We start from the raw sequence: 15053 nt of genomic DNA on the forward strand, positions 1-15053 counted from the left end.
TCAGATGGTCTGTGTAAGGGGAGTTTTAACTCCACTTTCTACTGGTTTCCAGTCCTGACTGGGTTTTTTCTCTTTGAGCGGCTGGACAGAACCAGAACTGGGCCTGGTTCTGGTTCAGAGCTGCAGCTCCTGATTTCAAGCAGGAACTCTGATTTTCTCTGAGTTGTCATCTGTAACTCAGACAACCAGCTGAGTTTGCTCCCAGTTTTATAGTGGAGTCAAACTGGTACCAGTAGGTTCTGAGTGTTTGTGGCCCGGCTGAGATATATGGGTTCTGGTTGGTGGATGGAAAATATTTCAATAAGAAGTCAATAATTTATTGATCAGAGAGGATTTATCTGGGCTTTTATCAGTAGATTGAATCAGTCTGTGGTGACAGAGGACAGCTGATCATATTTCAATCAATTATTGATCAATAATCAGTGATTATGGTGACATAGCAACACAGCGCCCCCTAGAGTATTTAAAAACATCCACAGCTGTTATTTAGACCTGAACAGTTAAAACATTAAAACCGGTAAAAACTATTGGACCCGATTTACACACCCAGCAGGAAGTCAGCCATTTTGGATCAAATGTTTTGTTTTATTTTTTATTTCTTTATATTTTTGACATTTTGACCTTACAAATAAAAAGTTAACTAAAACTCTGAGATTTGGTTGTGAAAGCTCAGATGTTTAAGTTTCTTTTATACCAAGAAAACTTTCCTCCACTCCAACCATCGCTCTATTTCTGAGTTTTTAAAATAATTTAGCAAATATTTGCATAATTATTGGTTCAGTCACAGTAATAATTTACTTTTAATAGTAACTGTTTAAATGTTTAATATTTTAATCACTGAAATCTTTCACTGATATTCCCAGCCTTCATTTTCTCCTTTAGTCTGAACTTGTTTTAATGAAACAAATCAAAGTTCCTGGTGAAGTAAATAAATCTACTTGTTGTTAATCTTTATTTTTGGTTCAGTGCTAAATGTCTGTGTTTATGTAATATAAATGAACTGAGACTTTCTTTAGAATCACTGCAGCTTTTCCTCTTTGGGTTGGTGGCAGGATTTTGACCTTTGACCCAAATGGCTGCAGTGTTTCTTTTAGTTTTCTAGTAAAACTGTAGCAAATGTGTTAAGTTGTTGTTTAGCCATCTGGGAACCCAAGTTGGGCTTTTCAAGCCAGAATAGCAGAGAACTAGAGGAGTTTCTGCAGCTGATACTGCCACCTAGTGGCAGCAGCAATACATTACAGTCAGATGGTAAAACGCAAGAGCTGAAGATGTTTCAACCTGAAGGAAATCAGATGAACAGTCAGGAACGTCATTTCTTGTAAAGAAAGATGTGATAAATGTATTTTTATACCACAGATGTTTTTTTAATAGTATGCTCTGACATTGTAGCTTTCATGATTACATAAATGTTTTTTTTAGGGGTCTGTGCTTGTATGTTTTAAATAAGTATTTTTAGGGTATTTATAGTTCCCATTCCAACTGCATAAAATAAACTATTCATGAAATAAAGTCTGAAACATAACGAATCTTCATGTTTTCCAGGTAAAAGATGGCAGAGAAACAGGAAGAGGATTTTGGTAAGTGATCAGAAGCAGAAATGAAGAATCTTAAAGGAACAAACTGACCAATCACAGCCTGTGTTGCTGCCATGTGATGAAGCTCAGCCTCAGTGTCTTTGTTTTCATGCTTCCTGTTCAGTGAAGCTCTGGTGAAACTAAAAGGAACCGAAGTGAAGAACAGGCCAGCAGCTCTGATACTTCAGGAATATTTACTATATACACTGATTAACTTATCCAGTAATCACATCATTTATTAATAATATATGTCAGACATTCTGTGTCTTTTATTCCAACACTTGGTGTCAGATATGCTTAAGTTTAGAGATGGAGATGAAGAAAGAAAAGTGATGAAAATGTTAATCAGTCAATATTTTCATCACAATATTCACCAATAATATCATAATTTCCTTTTTTCCTAACGAAAAGCTTCATTTGGTCTCATGTAGACAGAATCAGTGGTCGTCACTCAGATATTAGGCAGAAACACAACAACAGGTTTAGACCTGAGGAGCTGATCAACAGACTCTGAATCTCTGGATGGAGCAGCATGAATAGTTGAACTTCATCACATTTTTCTCTTAGACATCAGTTTGAATTAATTATGTTTCTGATTTCTGCCTGCAGAGAAAATACTTTCCAAGGTTCGCATTGAGTTTGTGGAAAGAGTTTCTGAGGAAATCCTGAATAAGGTCCTCGATGGCCTTGAGGTAGATGGCATCTTTAAACGTTCAGAGAAAGAAGAAATTCTTCAAAAGAACCAAACCAGAGCAAACAAGGCCCGGGACACCATCGATGCTGTGATGAAGAAAGGACAGAGGGCCAGTAGATTAATGATCAAACGTCTTCTCAACATAGATCCTACCCTGTCCAACCAGCTGAGTTTGTCCTCCGACTCCTCTGATTTAGGTTAGTCCCTTCACCAATCATTACTGGGTGGAAATGAACTCTTCCAACAGTGACTAATTATAACAAAAATAAATGGAGCATTATGGTTGCACTCCACCTGCTGGGCTGTAGGTCAGAAACTATAGAAAAGTTTTCCTGTAGATTGGCAGGAGGCGACTCTTAGTGTGAAAACACTTTGAATGTTCAGCATGATGTTTGTAGTCCAGTCAATTTATTAACAAGCAAAGCGGTACCATAAAGCTCCATGACTGGAATGTTTCATGATTTGAATGTTTCATGTTTCTTCTGAATGAAATCCTCCTCATGGTCTATAATTTGAATGAGTTCTTTGTTTAAACATCCTGATAAAGAAACAATCAAATTAAAATTCAATCAATTGAGTCTTCATTTTTTCAAGTGTTTCATCTTGTGTTTTTATCTCTTTGTTCAGATTTTGATGATCGATGTGAACATGACCTCAAAGAGTATCTTCTGGACACGTTCCAATCTATCTGTGAAGGCAATGCAATACGTGGAGAGAAAACCTCTCTGAATGATATTTACACAGAGCTCTACATCTTAGAAGGAGGAACTGCAGGGGTCAACCAGGAACATGAGGTCAGACAGATTAAAACAGCATCCAGTAATCAAGGAACAAAAATAAACCTGGAAGACTTCTTTAAACCCAATCCTGGTAGAAAGCAACGGATCAGAACAGTGCTGACCATGGGAGTAGCTGGCATTGGAAAAACACTGTTAACACAGAAGTTCACTCTGGACTGGGCTGAAGGCAGAACCAACCAGAACATCGACTTCATATTTCCATTCACTTTCAGAGAGCTGAATAACTTGAGAGAAGAAACTTTCAGCTTGGTGGAACTGATTCATCACTTCTTTGATCAAATTAAAGACACAGAATTCCACAGCTTTAAAAAGTTTCAGGTTCTGTTCATCTTTGATGGTCTGGATGAAAGTCGACTTCCTCTGGACTTCAAGAAGAATCCCGTCCTGACTAACCCTTCAAAGTCCACCTCACTGGATGTTCTGCTGACAAACCTCATCACAGGAAAACTGCTTCCCTCTGCTCTCCTCTGGATAACCACATGACCTGCAGCAGCCAGTTTGATCTCAGATACATCTATTGACAGGGCCATAGAGGTCAGAGGGTTCACTGACCCCCAGAAGGAGGAGTACATCAGGAAGAGATTCAGAGATGAAGAGGAGAAGGCCAGCAGGGTCATCTCCCACATCCAGAAATCAAAAAGTCTCCACATATGTGCTACATCCCAGTTTTCTGCTGGATCACTGCTAAAGTTCTGGAGGAAATGATGAAGACCAGAGAGGGAGGAGAGCTGCCCAAGACCCTGACTGAGATGTACATAGAGTTCCTGCTGCTTCAGTTCACAATCAAGGAGGAAAAGTATAAAGAAGGAGCTCAAGAAGCTCTAGAGAACAAGAAGCTGATTGAGTCTCTAGGTAGTCTGGCTTTAGATCAGCTGCTGGAGGGAAACTTGATCTTCTATGACAAAGACCTCAAACGGTGCGGCATCAACATCAAAGATGCTGCGTTGTTCTCAGGAGTTTTCACTCAGATGTTTAAAAAGGAGAGAGGAACGCGCAACATCTCCGTCTACTCCTTTGTTCATCTGAGCATCCAGGAGTTTCTGGATGCCGTCTACATGCTCCACTGCTTCACCAGCAGGAGGTCAGAGGCGATCCAGACGATCCTGGGAGAAGAATACAAAGAAACATCTCCAGATGAGTTCATGAAGAAAGTCATGGAGAAATCCCTCAGCAGTGAAAATGGCCACCTGGACCTGTTTGTCCGCTTCCTTCATGGTCTCACTGTGGAGTCCAACCAGAGACTCTTAGAAGATCTTCTGGGTCAGACAGAGAACAGTCCAGAAGCCATCCAGAGAATCATCACCAACCTGAAGGAGATGAACACTAATAGAATCTCTGCTGACAGAAGCATCAACATCTTCTACTGTCTGGTGGAGATGAACGACGTCTCATTTTATCAGGAGATCCAACGGCTGCTGGATTCAGGGAAGGAGCTCTCAGTGACTGACTGTTCAGCTCTGGCCTTCATGCTGCAGATGTCAGAGGTTCTGGATGAGTTGGACCTGGAGAAGTACAACACATCAGATGGTGGATGACTGAGACTGATTCCAGCTGTAAGGAACTGCAGAAAGGCTTGGTGAGTCCAGATGTTTTCATTGTGTGAATGCTGCCTCAGCACTATTATCCTCCTGTTTCTTCTTCTTTCTTCAAGTTGATTCTGGAAGTTTTTGACCTTTAACCACTTCCTTCATCCTCTGGATGATTTCAGCCATCCAAACATCTAAACATTCAGTTCATCCAGCACAGCTGCAGCTTCTGGTTTTTAGACATTTTGATCTTTTTAAAATATTTAACTTTTTATCAGTTTTAAGGTTGAAATGAATAGAAAACCCTGAACTCTAGAAAATGTTTGTTTTCTTCAACATCCAATCAGCCAGAGAGACGTTTTATACTTTAATCTCCTCTTCACTCATTGAGCTGCTTCTCCATAATTCACCTTTTAGGATCTTTGACTGTTTTTTAAAAATAATTGTTTAGATTTGATGGAAAGTTGAACCATTAAAATAAACCATTGCATTAATTATAAACTTTGTGAAAAGTGTTGATCTTCTTCATCCCGTCATCATCCTCACCTCTTCCTCCTCCCACTAGTTTCCTCTGAGTTTGTAATTGAGACCAAAATGTGGTGATTGTTGTCTGGTTCCAGAAAAAGTCCTGATTTCTGTCAGATCCTCCCAAAGCTCTGAGAATCTGCTTCCAGAGCTGGAACCATTTTCCTAATCAACTCTTCTTCTGCAGCCTTTGTTGAAGCTGTTTGCTGTCCTCCATGAAGACCTGCAGAGACATGAGCTTCACCTCTTTAGACATCCCAGCCTCTTTAGTTCCTGGGGAACTTTCACTGCTTCACCATGAAGATGCTGCTGGACCCAAACGCTCCGTCTCCTCCAGGGGTTTTGCTCTTCAGCTCTTTAGGAGTTTAGCAACAATTTCTTCTGACATCCAAACCTCTGAGACGATGGACAGACAGACCACTGCAGAGACATGAGCTTCACCTCTTTAGACATCCCAGCCTCTTCAGTTCCTGGAGAACTTTCACTACTTCACCCACAACTGGGAGCATCATGTGTCTGGTCTGCTCCCAGTTTCCTCTGTGGCATTGTGATGGACCGAGTTAAAACAGGAGGAGTCACAGGATATTAATTAGAAAAATAGGGTTTTTTATTTTAACCCAAAGATTATAAAAGGACAAAAAGATGAACTGAGCTCATAAAAGAGGTCAAAGAAACAAAACTGAACTCAGGCAAAAAAGTAAACAAACTGGCTGCACAAACAAACATAACTGACCTAACAAAGAAATGACACACAGGGGTTTATATACTGGCTGATCAGACCAATTAAGACACAATAGGGGTAACTAAACAGAATACAATTACAAACACAAAAACAAATAACAGTACAGCTAAGTTTGGCTAAACTAAAGACTCTCAAAATGAAAATCAAAAATATTAAAGTTTAAATACTAATATTTACTTAAATACAAAACTTATCTAAACAAAGAAACTACAAATTTCCCCTGCCAGCAGGAACTAGTGGTGTAGTCCAATCAGCATTTAAGCCTGCTGAGCCCTGGCCCCCATCTTTTGTCTGGCCACGCCAAGGCTGGTAAGTACCGGCAAAACACAAAGAAAAGGTCAGTCTCAAGCAAACAAATTAAACTTAAGTTGATACAAATACACATGCTAACTAAATGTGCTGCCAACATAAAGAACAAATGTATCCAAATCAACTAATAAATGTTTTACCGAAACTAAAGTGTTGTGTTTGAATGAAAAACAAATTGTGCATAAAAGTTACCGACTTCAAAGTGTGGCCATGGATTTGGCCGTCACAGGCATCATTTAATCATCTGCTGCTGGGAGCCACGTTTCTATAGAATATGCTACTATTATTAATGATGAGGAGGATTCTAGATGCTGCAGCAGCAGATATGGGCTAAACAAACCCAGAGATGCCAGAGGTCCACAGCAGGCTGGACTTCCTGCTCTGCTCACTTCATTTATAACTCACTTCCTGCTTGGTGGAAGATCTCAAGGAGCCAAACGGTCTAGTCCAAGTCAGAGCTGTGAGCAGTTCCTCCTCCTCTCCATCATCTCCAGTAGTTTCCTTCATCCAGCTCAGTCAGCCTCTTCATCAGCTGCTGCAGCTCCTTTGAGGCTCTGATGCTGCAGAGAAACTGAACTTTCCTTCACAGATGATAGAAGATCTTCAACATCTGACTGAGCTGAAGGTCTGAGGACATGAAGCCTGGACCAGAACCAGAACCAGAACCTGGACTTTAGTCAGGAGCCGCACAGACTCTCTGTCGGGTCAAACTCAGTAAATAAAAGATCAGATGTTGATCAGATGATGACATCATGATGACATCACTGTTATCATATTTTAGTCTGTTTATGATCCAGATTGATTTCATTAGAAGTGAATTTATTTCTTCTCTCATCACAGACTTGGTGGCTGTTCAATCCAAAAGGCTGAATGTGAAGTTGTGGCTTCAGCTCTGAAGTCCAACCCAGATCTGACTGAACTGGAAATAAATGAGATCTACATGTATGGAGGTGGAGACTCTGATATGAAGAATGTGTCTGAGATCCTGGAGAGTTCAGTCAGTAAAGTGAAGAAACTGAGGTTTGTTTTCTCCTTTTATCCAATAAAATCATTCATTGATACTTTAATCCTTAGTTTAATTAATATTTAGTTGTAATATTTTAAAACAACTTGTTTAAATGTCAGATTCTAATTTCAAACAGTTTGACCTTATAAATAAATTATTTTCTCATTTCAGACTTTGAGATTATTGAACCTTTTCAGTTTTTAAAATGTTTCTGACTGATGAACAAACTGAGTAAAATAATCCAAATCAAGTTAATTAATGATGGAGATGTTTCAGTTTGGTTGGTAAAGATTCAGATGGTTTTATTTCTGATTCTCATATTTACATCCAGAATGAAATGTTGATCCTCCAGTCGAGCCACAAACACTGACCAGTTCAGATCACCATTAATGAAACATCTAAGAAGTGACAGATTGTAGAAAAGCAAATCTAGATGAGCTGAAAGACAGTGAGGTTTGCAGCAGCAGCAGGTTCCTCCCTCTGTCCTGAAGCTGTGGTTCTGTTGGGCCGGGTCAGAGAGGAACCGTCCTCTTCAGTCGGTTGGAGCCTCGTCTCTGTGATGAAGCTTCATCAGGTCTCGTCTCCTGAGGAAAAAATGGCCTCCATTGATTTCAGCAGCTTTAAGAAGAACCCAAAGCCATTCATGGATAAACTGAGTGGTTCTGATCCGGTTACCAAGTCGGGTCTCCAGCTGATGATCAGAACCAGCAGAAATAGCTCAGCTCATCCAGGCTGCTGCTCAGAGAAAACTTTGAGTTTCTTTGTTGATCAAATGTTCTGGTTCTGCTGGTTTGGACTCTTTAACCCAGTTTGACTGGATCAGATGTTAGAATCAGTTCATCAAGTTTCTTTTACATTCAGGGAAATTAATTTTCTACATTTTATTATTTATTTGTTCATATTTCAGTTTTAACTGCATCCTGTTGGCTTCAGCTCATCTTTTATTCTTTATTCAGATTGTGGAGCTGCAGTTTGTCAGAGACCAGCTGGACGTCTCTGTTCTCAGCTCTGAAGTCCAACCCGACCCATCTGACAGAACTGATACTGACCGGAACCAACCTGGAAGGTTCTGGACTGAAGGAGCTCTGTGGTTTTCTACAGACTGAAGGCTGCAGACTGGAAACATTGAGGTTTGTAATTATATAATTATTGATATTTCAGTGAATAATTATCTATAATTGATCATAAATCAAAGTTTATTTCTTCTGATCTAATAAATATTTTCTGAGTTTGTTCCTGGATCCAGAGTTTAATTTAGTCCCTCTGAGTTGGACCTGCTGATCTGAGGTCAGAACAGGACAGCATTCGGACCCCCAGTGTGTAGAAATCCTCCTCAGGTCAAGCAGAAACACAGAGAATGAAAATCTCCCTTTATTGAAGATCCTCAAATCCCACATTTAGCTTTAAATTTTCTGCTATTAGTTGATAATCATCCAGTCCAGGTTTAAAGAGTCCAGGTGTTTTAATGATTGACTAGAGCAGATTAAAGATGCTGGTTGTAGTGAATAATTAGGTGGAATCGCCCTTTATCCATTTCCTGGATCTGAAGCTCAATCAGAAACCAACTTCAGCTTCGTCTGAAATAATCCAGAGCACTGAGTTTTTCTCTGAGCTCAACAGGCTGCAGGTTCTTCAGGACATGAGTATTCTGGTCCAGACATCAGAACCAGCAGAGGCTGCAGCACATGAATCTGGACCAGGTGTGTTAGGAGAGGTTCTGCACATGCTCAGACTAAAGGTTCACAGTCTGACAGAGAAAGTCGACCAACTCTGGATGAAATGGTTCCTAGAACCAGGGAAGCTTTCTGGGGACTCGACTGCCTGCTCATATGGAGCTGCAGCTCAGGCAGGAGTTTGATGTTGGCAGGAAGCAAAACAACATGGAAGCAAGTGATGAGTTTCCATTTAGTGTCAATTCCACTGATGGAGCAAATGACAAGTCAGTCGTCCTCCAAACCACTGAGAGCAGCTTCCAGAGGAAATCTGAGTTTGTTCTGACAGTCAGACTCTATCAGGATGACCACAGTCTCCTGGACATGAAGGAGACAGAAATAATACAAAGATCATTCATTAAATACTGACTTTGTGAAGGTTATGGTGTTAAAGTCCTTCAGTTCAAACATCTTGATTCAGCTCTTATTTTGTAGGACAGGAAATGAGATCTTACCTTTGTAAAGCTTTGTGTGCAACAAGCTCCAGCAGTTCACTGAGTCATTCTCATGTGTTCACCTGGAAAATAGATTTAAAAATGACTCATCAGGTTGTTCTTTATGATAATGTTCCCATTTCTGCAGCGTCTCTGATGAAGGATTCAGAACTGGAACTAAATGACCCACATCAGTCTGACAGAGAAAAGGATCAATATTTTCTAGTTGATGGTTCAGAAACTGAATCAGCACAAAATGAGAAAATGATCAACTTTCAGAATCTGAGCTGTAATGGATGTTGTAAAACTCTGAATTAGACGGATTGAAATGAACCGTTTCCATGTCATACTTGGCAACGAGCTGCAGTTAAAATACAGCCAGCCAGAAAAACATCATTAATAGATTAATGAACAAAAACTGGAGACATAAAATATCTGATGATAAATGATGGAGACGGGCCTGGAAGGAAACATGGAGGGAGAAAAACACCCGACTGAGTTTAAGATCCTGAGAAACTTTTAGAAAAACTTTGAGTTTCTTTGTTGATCAAATGTTCTGGTTCTGCTGGTTTGGACTCTTTAACCCAGTTTGACTGGATCAGATGTTAGAATCAGTTCATCAAGTTTCTTTTACATTCAGGGAAATTAATTTTCTACATTTTATTATTTATTTGTTCATATTTCAGTTTTAACTGCATCCTGTTGCTTCAGCTCATCTTTTATTCTTTATTCAGATTGGAGAGCTGCAGGTTGTCAGAGACCAGCTGGACGTCTCTGTTCTCAGCTCTGAAGTCCAACCCGACCCATCTGACATATCTGGAACTGATTGAAACCAACCTGGAAGGTTCTGGACTGAAGGAGCTCTGTGGTTTTCTACAGACTGAAGGCTGCAGACTGGAAACATTGGGGTTTGTAATTATATAATTATTGATATTTCAGTGAATAATTATCTATAATTGATCATAAATCAAAGTTCATTTCTTCTGATCTAATAAATATTTTCTGAGTTTGTTCATGGATCCAGAGTTTAATTTAGTCCCTCTGAGTTGGACCTGCTGATCTCGGGTCAGAACAGGACAGCATTCGGACCCCCATTGTGTAGAAATCCCCCTCAGGTCAAGCAGGTCAAAGGTCATTCAACCCAGTCTAGAAAAGGGAATTCCTGGAATCTGACAGGAACAAATCTATAATCAATGATTGATGCTTCAACACTTTGATCAGAACCTGGAATGATTTTACTGACTAAAATCCTCCAACACATCATGACCCAGTACCAGGTTTGTTCTGGTTCTGAAGTCAGCAGTCTTTATTGAAGCAGCAGTTGTTGGCTTTAATATTCATGAGAATCTTTAACTGGTTCTGTTGGACTGGTTCACCTGCATCCTGTTGGCTTCAGCTCATTTTATTCTTTATTCAGGTTGATCAGCTGCAGGTTGTCAAGATCAGCTGTGATTTTCTGCCTCAGCTCTGAAGTCCAACAGCCTCCGTCTGACAGAATGGACTGAGAGAAACAACCTGAAGGCTTCAGATGTTCAGAGCTGAGGATCTTGTAGAGACTTTAAGTAAGTAAATGTTTGTAGTGAGTCCAGCTGCTGTCAGCATGTTGAGCTAACCCAGTTAGCATCAGAGCAAAGCTCCAGTGTTCCAGTAAAGCTGCAGCTTCTCAGTGGGAGGAGAATGGTTCAGGCTTCTGATTGGACACAGAGACAGCAACCAGCCAATCAGAGCAGCTGCTGTGTTCTGTGTTTGTGTTGGTGTGAAGATGGTGTTGTTGCTGTGTCCATGTCTCAGGACGTCCAGCTGGACTCCAGCGTCCAGCCGTCCAGATGTCTAGAGACAGTGGTCTCATTCATCAGACTGTGGTGCAGCAGATCTGATCTCAGATCTGCTTGTTCTCTCAGTTCAACAGGAAACAAGTGATCAGGTTCATCTTGGTCACAGCTCTGAGATCGTTGACTGCAGCCTGGAACCGTCTACTGGATGTGCTGCGTCATGACTGCTGCAGGAGAGAGGCTGGAAACTCACTGATTGATCCTTTTCTCTCTGCAGGTTCGGATCTCTGTAAGTAGGAACGGTCTCTGTGTCCTGCTGATCCTCAGAGGTTGAAGCTGCAGCAGTTTGATCTAAGGACTCTGACTGGTCTGATGATGACTCTGACCTCCAGTGTCTGTCATTTAGTGTTGATGTTGTTTGTCTCTGTGGATCAATAAGATCCGATTCAAACTGGGCTCCTTTAGAGGCTTCATGGAGTTTTGATCTGAACTGGATTCAACTGGAAAGTTGATCTTTTTTCTCTTGGTTCATTTTCTCTGGAACCAGAAATGGTCTGAGATGGAACATGGGAATCATTTCAGTTCAGCTCTGAATCATGAAAGACATTCAACTCTTTTCTCTGCTGCTTCTTTTCTGCTGACAGGAAATGTTCCTCAAGCTCCACAGATAAAAGATGCTTTACTGGAACTGCAGAGAAACTTCAGCTTCCATCACAGAACAGTTGAACCAGTTTAGACCTGGTGTCCCACAGACTTGATTGTTTTTGTGTTTTACTTTTTTTATTCCTGGTTTGATGTTTTATTGATCAACTTATGAGACTTTTAATGCATACAGTTTTTAAATAGTTTTATTTCTAGCAAGTTTAAACAAGTTGTAAAAATTATGTGACTGCAGCTCGGATCACGTCATCGGGGGTGGGGCCAATGGAAGCAGCTTTATGTACGTCCGCTGCTGTACGCACACAATGCCACTGCATCACAGTAACATATCATTTAGTAATACATTACGTGGGAGGTTCTGGGCTTTAATATCAACATTTGCTTTTATAAAGTACTGTAAAAATAGTCACTCAGATTAAGACTGTAATCAATTTAATTAAACAGAGCGATCCAGGAAGTCCTGTCATTTTCACTTCAAGCTTGTTTGATATCTTGCTGACAGAAAGATACCAGCTGGCAAACTATTGCTTAATAATGTATAATCTGATCACTAACGATAACTACAGAATTAGACTAATTGTAAAGATATAACATGTTTGTTCACATTGTTACATTAGTGATTTGTAAACTTGAGGGCAGAAGAGGAATTGATGTTTGAACTGAATAAATATAATCTGCTTCTGGTTTGTTCTTTGCATGAGATTAAATAATTAATAAAATATTATTCTTTGAGAGAACAATCAGCTTCCAGTTAACGATACTTTAAATATATAGGAAATATGTATAAACAGTGATTAATAGTAGCTTCATAATGTTTATATCTCAATTAGGTAGTAATCAGATAAAACGAACCTGGTTCTGTTTAACCACTGCCAGTACTGCGTGTCGCCGCTGGGTGTCGCTCTATCTCCATTTTTTCTGCCTGTCTACGGAGCAGATTAAGATCAACCTGATTGATCTACAGGGAGTCAATCATTGGTTGGTTCTCATCCTGTTTGTTGTCCTTCATCTTCTGAAAATCTGTATGGTTTTGGTTTTTATTAAACTGAAGAACATCGATTTGTTTCAGCCTCATATGTTCTGGTTGGTTTTTTTCTTCTAAATATCTAACAATAAATACTTTTCATAAAGACACAATGTAAATAGATAGAATTAAAACTGAGAATGAGAGATTCTAATGTTTTCATATTAATGGCAGTGAGTGTTTGTATTGGTGTTGGAATCAGAAACATCAAATATGTTATATTGTTATAATTATTTCAACAGTTTTGCTTTAAATAATCCAAAACTTAGTTTTTAATTCTTTATCATGTGTGTCTGAAGTTAACTCCAAACTTTTATTCTTCTTTTTAAAGGATTAACTTAAAAATAAAGAATAGAACTTTTAAATATTTTTATTGGTAAATTTACATATTAAAACTTTGTAGCATATAAAACAGATTCATTCTGGACATTTTGAAAATATTGTCATCTAAATATTCATGAATTAGCAGTGAAACCTGGGCTTGTTTTTTAACCGATAATCTCAAACATTCTGGCCATAAAGAGAAATAAAGTAAAACTTTAAATACTACAACCTTTGGCTTTCAGTGACATTAACTTTCGTTAAGTTAAATCCACATGCAGAATGACTGCTTTAATGTCCACCAGGGGCAGAGTTCTCCACAAACTGTGTTTCTATCACGCTTCATAGATTCAACAGGGATGCTCAAAGTGGGGGTCGGGGGCCAATTGTGTTTTGCATTAAATAATCCAAAACTTCACGTTTTAAATTCTTTATCATGTGTCTGAAAGTTAAACTCCAACTTTTATTAGGAGGGACTACTGATAATAGTATTGCTGATAAATATGATAAATCATCTGTAGTTTCTTAAGTCCTGTATTGTGATGTGGAATGGTGTCACTACCACTCCAATATAGCATCACTCTGGGTCCAACATAGCGTGACTCTGGGTCCAACATAGCGTGACTTTGGGTCCAACATAGCGTGACTCTGGGTCCACATAACGTGACTCTGGGTCCACATACGTGCTCTGGGTCCACATAGCGTGACTCTGGGTCCAACTAGCGTGACTCTGGGTCCAACATAGCGTGACGTGATCTGGGTCACATGCGGATCTTGGTCAACATAGCGTGCTCTGGTCCAACATAGCGTGACTCTGGGTCCACATGGGATCTGGGTCCAATACGTGATTGGTCTGGTGATCCAACATAGCATGATCTGGGTCCACTAGCATGTCTGGGTCCAAATAGCCATGCTCTGGGTCAAATGCATGACTTGGGTCCAACATAGCATGACTCTGGGTCCACATGATGACTCTGGGTCCACATAGCATGACTCTGGGTCCAACTAGCATGACTGGGTCCACATAGCATGACTATGGGTCCAATATGCATGACTCTAGGTCCAACAATGCTGACTCTGGGTCCATATTAGGTGACTCTGGGTCCAACAAGCATGACTCTGGGTCCATATAGCGTGACTGTGGGTGTTTAAGCAATCAGTGAAATGAATTAGTTTGACTATTATTCACAAAATACTTTATGTACATGACCCTCTGGAACATGTTTTTATTATTTTGATCAAGTTGTGCATTCTCCCATCTCAAGATAAATCTTGAGTGGGAGGAATGTCAAGTAAGATCATGTTTAACAAAGTCTATGTATGTATCATTCATATTTTTTCGTTTATTATCAATTCAACCAAACTAAGTTTTTCAGTGCTCCTAACACACATGTAATATGTATTTTAATGGATAAGATATATTATCGTTTTAATATTCTTTCTCCAAACATACTTTTATAACTGAACAATACCTACAGATGTCTCGAAATGTTAACTGTATGGCCCATTGCACTGCAACACCAACATGTATTTACATCCCCATTTGAAGGAGTACATGTTGGAAACAGGTTTTTTTTAGCCAGTATTCCAGCATTTGTGATTAAATACTGAGAATGTTTAATGACAAAGTTCAGATTAGAAGACAATTTCAGAAGAGCCAACAACAACTTAGTATGCCATAAACATCTGCCTGTGATACTATATGACCAAAATTTTACATGTGCAAATGATTGAACTTTGTCATGATGACAAACTGATGCTTATGTAAAGCTCAGTGTTTTCACGTTGGCAGAACACTTCGGTCTGCATTCCATCACACAATCTTGGATGAGCTTAACAGACATGCAATGTTGACATATAGCATCAGATTTACCCTGAAATTGTACTTGATATGCAGACTAAGTGTTACCCTAAGTTGAGCTAAGTGTGTTCAGTGCTGGATGGTGAATGTCAC

General features: G+C 39.6%; 1 protein-coding gene and 1 pseudogene across 2 annotated transcripts in view; one reads left to right on the top strand and one right to left on the bottom strand.

Moving 5' to 3' along the window:
* Positions 1–15053, bottom strand: part of crata (carnitine O-acetyltransferase a) — a 62337-nt gene that overhangs the window by 24960 nt on the left and 22324 nt on the right. The gene's annotated exons all lie outside the window — the stretch shown is intronic.
* Positions 1446–10827, top strand: LOC145554303 (NACHT, LRR and PYD domains-containing protein 3-like; annotated as a pseudogene). Its single transcript, XR_014090319.1, has 7 exons — positions 1446–1577; positions 2184–2465; positions 2896–4644; positions 7011–7190; positions 8133–8306; positions 10057–10230; positions 10740–10827. The product of XR_014090319.1 is annotated as an NACHT, LRR and PYD domains-containing protein 3-like (transcript).

The sequence above is a fragment of the Poecilia reticulata genome, chromosome 12 (assembly GCF_904066995.2).
Source record: "Poecilia reticulata chromosome 12, P_reticulata-male-v2, whole genome shotgun sequence".
In the NCBI taxonomy this organism is placed as follows: domain Eukaryota; kingdom Metazoa; phylum Chordata; class Actinopteri; order Cyprinodontiformes; family Poeciliidae; genus Poecilia; species Poecilia reticulata.